This window comes from Camelina sativa, chromosome 13 (assembly GCF_000633955.1).
Source record: "Camelina sativa cultivar DH55 chromosome 13, Cs, whole genome shotgun sequence".
In the NCBI taxonomy this organism is placed as follows: Eukaryota; Viridiplantae; Streptophyta; class Magnoliopsida; order Brassicales; family Brassicaceae; genus Camelina; species Camelina sativa.
The window spans coordinates 20,206,114-20,213,280 of record NC_025697.1 but is presented as its reverse complement, the minus strand read 5'-3'; the positions used below and the strand labels follow the sequence as shown (position 1 = coordinate 20,213,280).

Here is a 7,167-nt window from a genome sequence, read left to right as displayed (position 1 = left end):
GCAGTTAATTAATACAATAAAAGAAGAAGAATGCGTTGCATTTCTATTATGAAACCTGCACTTCAATATTGAAGTAAGTGTTGACAATTTAGTAAAAAATTTTACCCAGTCAAATTATAACATTAATACATGTCACTGTTTTTATTCTTACGTGGACAAAGCAAAGAAACGAGATAGGGGTGTTTAAATTAAACGATGTTCGATTTTTTTCTTCTTCTTTCTTTTTTTTTCGTCAAAAAGGAATTTATATATATGATAAATGGTAATAATTACAAAGAGTTTCTGTTAACCATACAGGGGGATGGAAACATGCTGAGTAAAAAAGTTGAGTAGTACATCCAAATTTTGCTAAAACATGAGCTGTTCTATTACAATTTCTTGGAGTGTAAATAAATTGTATTGTGTCAAAATATTGTGACCAGTGTAATATATCTTGATAAACACCTTCAATCGAAGCAATGTAAATCGTATTGTTCAGCATCTTGATTAGCATCTCGCAATCTCCTTCAAATACTACCTTTCTTATTCCCCGTATCCACGTTTGTTGCATTGCATTTAACAGAGCTTTTCCTTCAGCTTCCAACGGTGATGATGCATATCCCATATTCGCAGAACCCCAACCATTAGAAATGCCTCTATTGTCACGCAAAATCCATCCTCCCCGAGTCTCTTGAGAAAGAGGATCATAGCTTGCATCATAATTGCACTTGAGCATAAATTGAGGTGGTCTAGTCCAATGAATTGGTTTTGGCTGTACAGACGATGAGTCAACTGGGTTTAAAACACTTCGACACCATTCTAGTACATCCGCTTTAGCACGCCATATTATGTGCGTTGGATCTTCCGAGTTTTCTTCAAAGATAAAATTTATTTCTTGTCTTCCAGATATTCCAAAAGATCCAAAATGGTAATAATTTTGTCTCTAATGGAATGTCGTTATCATTTTGAAGTGCAAAAACGGCTTCCAAAAAAAATTCACAAGTGATAGAAGGCAAATACAGGGCATGGATTGGAATATTTGCTAATTCCCAAATGGATTCAGCATAAGGACAAGAAAATAGAATGTGATCAATGGTCTCATCATTTCGTAAACATCTCGAACAGACAGGGTCTATATTCATTCCCCTAGATATGAGACGAGTAATTGTGGGTAAAGATCTAGAGAGTAACCTCCATAAAAGTGTTTTACCTTTGGTAAAATGTTTAGTTTCCAAATTTGTCTTTTTAAATGAACTGAACCATGAGGTTTTGGTGGCATGTCACATGGGTTGTCTGGATTGTTCATTGAGAACCAATAGCCAGATCGAACTGTGTATTCCCCTGATTTAGTGTAATGCCAAATAAGCCTATCCGGGCATTGTTTCTGAGGGAGATACATTTTTAAAATCTTGTTGTGATCTGTAGGTGAAATATGTTGTGTAATCTTATTGTTGTTCCAATACTGATATGCCGGATTCGAGGAGATGAGGTTTGATATTGTGATATGCTCATCTGGTACAACACTCCGAACTGGTTTTGGAGGGTTAGTTATTGTGATGTTATCTATATTTACTCGGACTGACTCACCGTTTCCAATAATGTAACGTGAACCATTTTTGATCAAATCAAAGCCTACTAAAATAGATGACCATCCGTATGATTGATTTACTCTCTGTTTTGCATCTAAGACACATTCATCCTTGTAGTATCTAGCCTTGAATACTCTAGCAAATAAAGTATTCGGGTAATGGATCAATCTCCAAGCTTGTTTAGCAAGCAGAGCATCATTAAAACGCTCTAGATTTTTAAATTCCAAACCTCCATCAGCCTTAGAATATTGCAAACGTTTCCATGCAATCCAAGGTATGCCTCTATCATGATTACTCTTCTCCCACCAGAACTGACTCTATTTCGGAGATGACTCCAAGTGGGATTTAAAACAGGACATTGAGTACACTGGCATAGCTAGAGCAACTGACTTGATAAGAATTTCTTTTCCTGCAGGTGAGAGACGACGTCCCCTCCATGAAGCAGTTCGTTGTTTAACCTTGTCAATTATGTAATGGAACATTTCACTCTTCTTTTTGCCGAACTGTTCTGGTAAACCAAGATATTTACCACCACCACCATTGTTTGGTATTACAAGAATCTTTTTCAATCTATTTTGAAGCTGGCCGTTAACACGAGAACCAAAAGTGATTAAAGATTTACTTGTGTTAATCTGTTGTCCCGAGTAATACTCAAACACTTCAAAAGCTTCCTTGATTGCTTTGCAGTTTCGAGAATTCGCTTGACAGAAAAACAGAGAGTCATCTGCAAATTGCAAATGAGTGATTGGAGGTACCCCATTTCCTATATGTATACCTCTAATAACTCCCGAACAGACTCTTGTTTTGATTAAGTGGCTCATAATGTCAGCACATAGTATGAAGAGATATGGAGATAAAGGGTCACCTTGCCGTATACCCCTTTGAGGAACAATATTTCCATAGGGTGTACCATTGATCAAGACTGAGTAACTTACAGACCGCAATGATGCCATAACCCAATCTATCCATTTTTTTGAAAAACCAAAGAAATGCATTGTAACTTCCAAAAAGTTCTATTCTACCCTATCAAATGCTTTAGTGACATCAGTTTTGATTGCCAAATAGTTTGTTGATACTCGTTTTCCAGATTTGAGAGAGTGCATCACCTCATGGGCAATCATAACATTGTCTGTAATTAGTCTTCCGGGGATAAAAGCAGCCTGAGAGTCTGAGACTATACGATCCAAATGTTTTTTCAGCCTAGCTACCATGCATTTTGAGATGATTTTGTATAAAACATTACATAGAGCTATAGGCCTATAATCGGATAGCGTCTAGGTTTCTCTATCTTAGGGATCATACAAATGTTAGTGTGATTCATACCCGACTTCATGTGCGAGGTGTCAAAGAACTCACGAACCTCTGCGATTATATCACAACCTATGATGTGCCAGTAATGTTTATAAAATCGTGCAGTTAATCCTCCGACCAAGAGGAGGTTCTGTTATTACATTAGTAAATCCTAGAACAGAAGCAAAGTCAAATACAGTAGAGCAAGCATTCATAGTTTCACACAAGAAAAGAACATTAGGTTTACCAGCATCGTTGGAATCAACACCATTCTCGCCGGAGCCACCAAAACTGTGTTGCTTCTCCATTCTCGTCGTATTTAACGCCAATTTCAATTTCTTGTTCTTCTTTCTAATTAGATTTCTACTTTTCATTTTGGGGATTAAGGAAGATATCTATGTTGTGAATCGAGAACACGAAGCAATCTCAGATTTGTGCATCGTGAGCAGATATGCTTCAATGTATATTTCTCCTCTCTGATTCTGGGTAAGTGAATCTTCAATCCTTTCTTTCCGGATTCAGTTCGACTTTGATTGATCAGTCTAAAATTTGATTCATCTGGTTTGTGTTCACAGAGAGGTAATGATAGAGAAGCAGCTTACAGGTCGTCGCGTTGATCGATCCATATGTGCTTGGTTCTAGGATCAATCTATTAGTCAAGGGCCTCAAGGCTATTCCTTTAAGGTAGTTTTATACTAAAGTTCCCTTTTTTTGAGTTCATTGATTCTTGGGTTTGTTTGATTTGACAAAATCGAATCCAAAGTTGGTGACTTTAACTCATGAGTCATCTTTTAGTTCTTGATTGTACTGTCTTAAGTGTGAATGTCTTAGTATGAGTTTAATCTTTTAGCTCATGGGTCATGTTTTAAGAGGTGCAAATTCTCTTGTAAACCCAGTTTTTGTTTTAAACTTGGATATTTGAGTTTTATAAGAACTGTGATTATCTTAAAGTAAAACTCTTTATTACTTTTATGAATCTGTTTAAATATTTGGCGATGTCCAAAATATAAGTATCATCTTCAATATCATCCTTAAAGAAGGTTAAGACTGATGTCAATAGCCTTCACTCTCCTTTATATGTGTGCTGTTTTGTCTGTTTTACAGGTTTATATATATTTGCTCGTGGCAGATTTTCGTTGTGTCCATTAATGCCTCATGATTGACATGTATGACATTTTTTTTATTCTCTTGCTTCATCTTGAACCTTCCATTATATAATGAAGAGTTTTGTTGTGGTTAAGTCATCATATGGTCTTGTTGCAGTGGTCTCATTTTCACTCGTCATCTCTTGTTGCTTTTGAGATCCTCTTTGTTTACATCTTGAAGAGAAATATGGTAATTATCAATAACTTCTAATCATTAATCAAGAAATATATGATTGGTTGATTTATTATAGTTTTGGTTGTGCTCTTTTGTTTGCAGTTGTTGACTAAAAGATTGTCTTCCTACCGTTGTTTGCATTTGAGGTAGCAATTTTGATAGACGTTGTCACCCATTCCATTCAATGCCTCAAGAAAAGGCCGAAAGGCCAACATGTACAACCTACTTAACTTCTGGTTCCTATAGAATATCACGAAACTGTTGTTTTTCCTCTGCTTACATTTGTTAGCTATCTACTCCTGCAAATAAAAATGTAAAATAAGATTTATATCTGTGAGAATCTTCATAGTCTTTCCTTCAAAGTTCTGGTGCCTTTGAAGTTAGGTGCAGTTATCTTTCTCTTACGACATGTATGGCTGCAACATCCTATTATTCTTTTATCTTAATCTCTCAGCAATACGTTTAAGTGCCATTCTTTTATGTGACTCTATATGATTAGTGTATGTGTAAAAACATGGCCCAAGAAATCAGAATTTAGTGGTAGTATATGCTATCTAAATGAATTTGTTTCGTGTGTTTGATTTCTTTTTCTGAATTTAAGTTGCATATTTCGATTTGGTCTTGTAACCCAGTTTTCAAGGTAAAGAAATCAAAAACCAAAAACTACTTCAACAAACAAAGAGATATTCAACAACAAAATTGAAGTATTTATCCATTAACTTTCTCCAAAATACTAACAAAAATAAAACCAAAATATAATGGAGGTGAACCGGTGAAGATAACCAAGAAACACAAGAAAATTAAGTAGGGAAAAAATAACATTTCAGCTTTTCCAAACAACTATTTTTTCATTTAAAATCTCATTTCATAATCTACCGTCAAGGTATGTAAAATATATATATTTAGAACAACAATGCTATTTAGCTATTCTACCAATAATGAAAAGCATAATCAATAGAAACCATCAAAGTTGTTATCATTAAATTTAATACCATCAGCCAAAATAGATTAAATAATCAAAACAACTAGCAATAATAATGATGCTCCAATGCATCGTAATAGAAGAAAAAAAACAAAATCGATTTTGATTTTAGTCTACAATTTGATTACAATAATTAAAAAAAATCCAGCAACAAATAACAATAAAAAAACTAAAAGGAAAAATATTGTCAATAAAATTGTCAAAAGCTATATTATCATACAAATAGTTAAAATAAAATAAAACTAGAAACATTTCTGCGGCATAGCGCATACTATCCTAGTATTTTTTAATATTGTAAAGTCATGTGTGGTTAGTTTGATACATTAAGGTACGACGTTTGGTTTCGTGTCCAATTGACGGGGCATGCACTGTTCTTCAAATTTACGTATAAAATAAAAGTTAGGACGGGTCCAACAAAGTTGATGATCTGAGGTATAAAAAAACTCAATCTTATATATATATATTTCTGGTCAACACTTGGATCTTTTGTATATTTTTGTAATAATGTAGTTTAATTAGATATTTACCCGCAGTATACCGCAAACCATTTTTTAACAAAAAAAAAATATAATTTGTTTTATAGATTAACTATATATATAACTAATATTTAATTTGTATTTTTTTTAATGTACAACCTTACAAATATAGATATATTAGTTAGTATGGAAATTAGAAAGTATTTTGTTTGAGATTTATTGTTTTATATTATAGTATAACATACAATTAAATAAATAGTGTTATATAGAAGAAATATACTTTGTGTGTTTTTTTTACATATAGTAGTATTTTTATTATTTTACATTTTTTAAATATATGTACAAGATAATTTTGTATTGTAGTTTTGAATGTTTTATATGTAAATAATCAGTTAACTTTAGTATATATAGTTTTGTTGTGAAATGCAAATAAAAGTTGTTAGCAGTTATTTGTTTGACATGAATTTCACATTGTTTTTCTTTTAATAAACTTTGGTTATTAAAATGGACCCAAGATGTTTGTATATAATTTGTTAGAAATGAAAAAATAGCTATTTGAACCAAAAAAAAAACTAATTCATTATACAAATTACTAACTGATATATATTAGGCAATTGACTTTTGTTTTTAAGTAAACTAATATTGGTTTTTTTTTTTTTTTTTTTTTGTATAGACCGACAACATTGTTCTTGTTTTATCTGACTAAACAAATCTATCATCTTCTTCTTATTTGTTTTATCCCGTCCATTGCGACATCTCCGCCCATCGTGATTTTTAGTCAATCGATTTCATCATCCTTATTTGTCATAAATCGTCTACGAAAAAGTGTTTAAGTTTTCTGATGAAAAAATAGGAGACATCATTATTAAGTTTCGATTTTTGGCATATTTAAAACACATAAGAGTGTTTAAGTTTTCTGGTAAGCTTTGTGTAATTGTGATTGCTGATGTATAATCAGGGTTTAGGTGTAGAGTATTTATATACTGATCATTTAGGTCGACTAAATAAACTTGTGCACGCAAAAAATATTCGATTAAGAAACTTATTGGGGAGAAATGAGGTGTAATCTGTTTTATTTTCTGAATATTTTTGGGATATGATATATCTTATCATTTAAATTTTATTTGTTTTGAACATATATATTAGGGGAAAATAGTTGGATATCAATACGTTGAGATCAAAAATCTTGGCCATGGATCCTTCTCCAAGATTGAAAATCAATTCGTTTATTGCTTAGACCGATTGTTTAGGAAATATATTTATGGAGAAAATATAGTTTAATAAAATTGGAAACTAAATATTACTTTAATTAATTATAAACTTAATACTTAATATTAAAGATAGTGGTTTCCATTGTTTTAGAAATTTTGTTAGGATAAAAAATCTTGTTTCCAAAAATCGAAATTCAATATTAATTAATTAAATGAAAAACAAATTAATATTAATAATTAATGTCAATAGCATGCTTATAAATAAGTTTGAACTTCAGGATTTATATCATAAATATCTTAAATATATATATATATATATA

At 32.0% G+C, this 7,167-nt stretch overlaps 1 long non-coding RNA gene across 1 annotated transcript; it reads left to right on the top strand.

Moving 5' to 3' along the window:
- On the top strand, positions 2,859 to 4,634 carry LOC104737241. The gene is made up of 5 exons (XR_759709.2): positions 2,859 to 3,344; positions 3,434 to 3,542; positions 3,963 to 4,024; positions 4,122 to 4,193; positions 4,281 to 4,634. It is a non-coding gene; the product is annotated as an uncharacterized LOC104737241 (long non-coding RNA).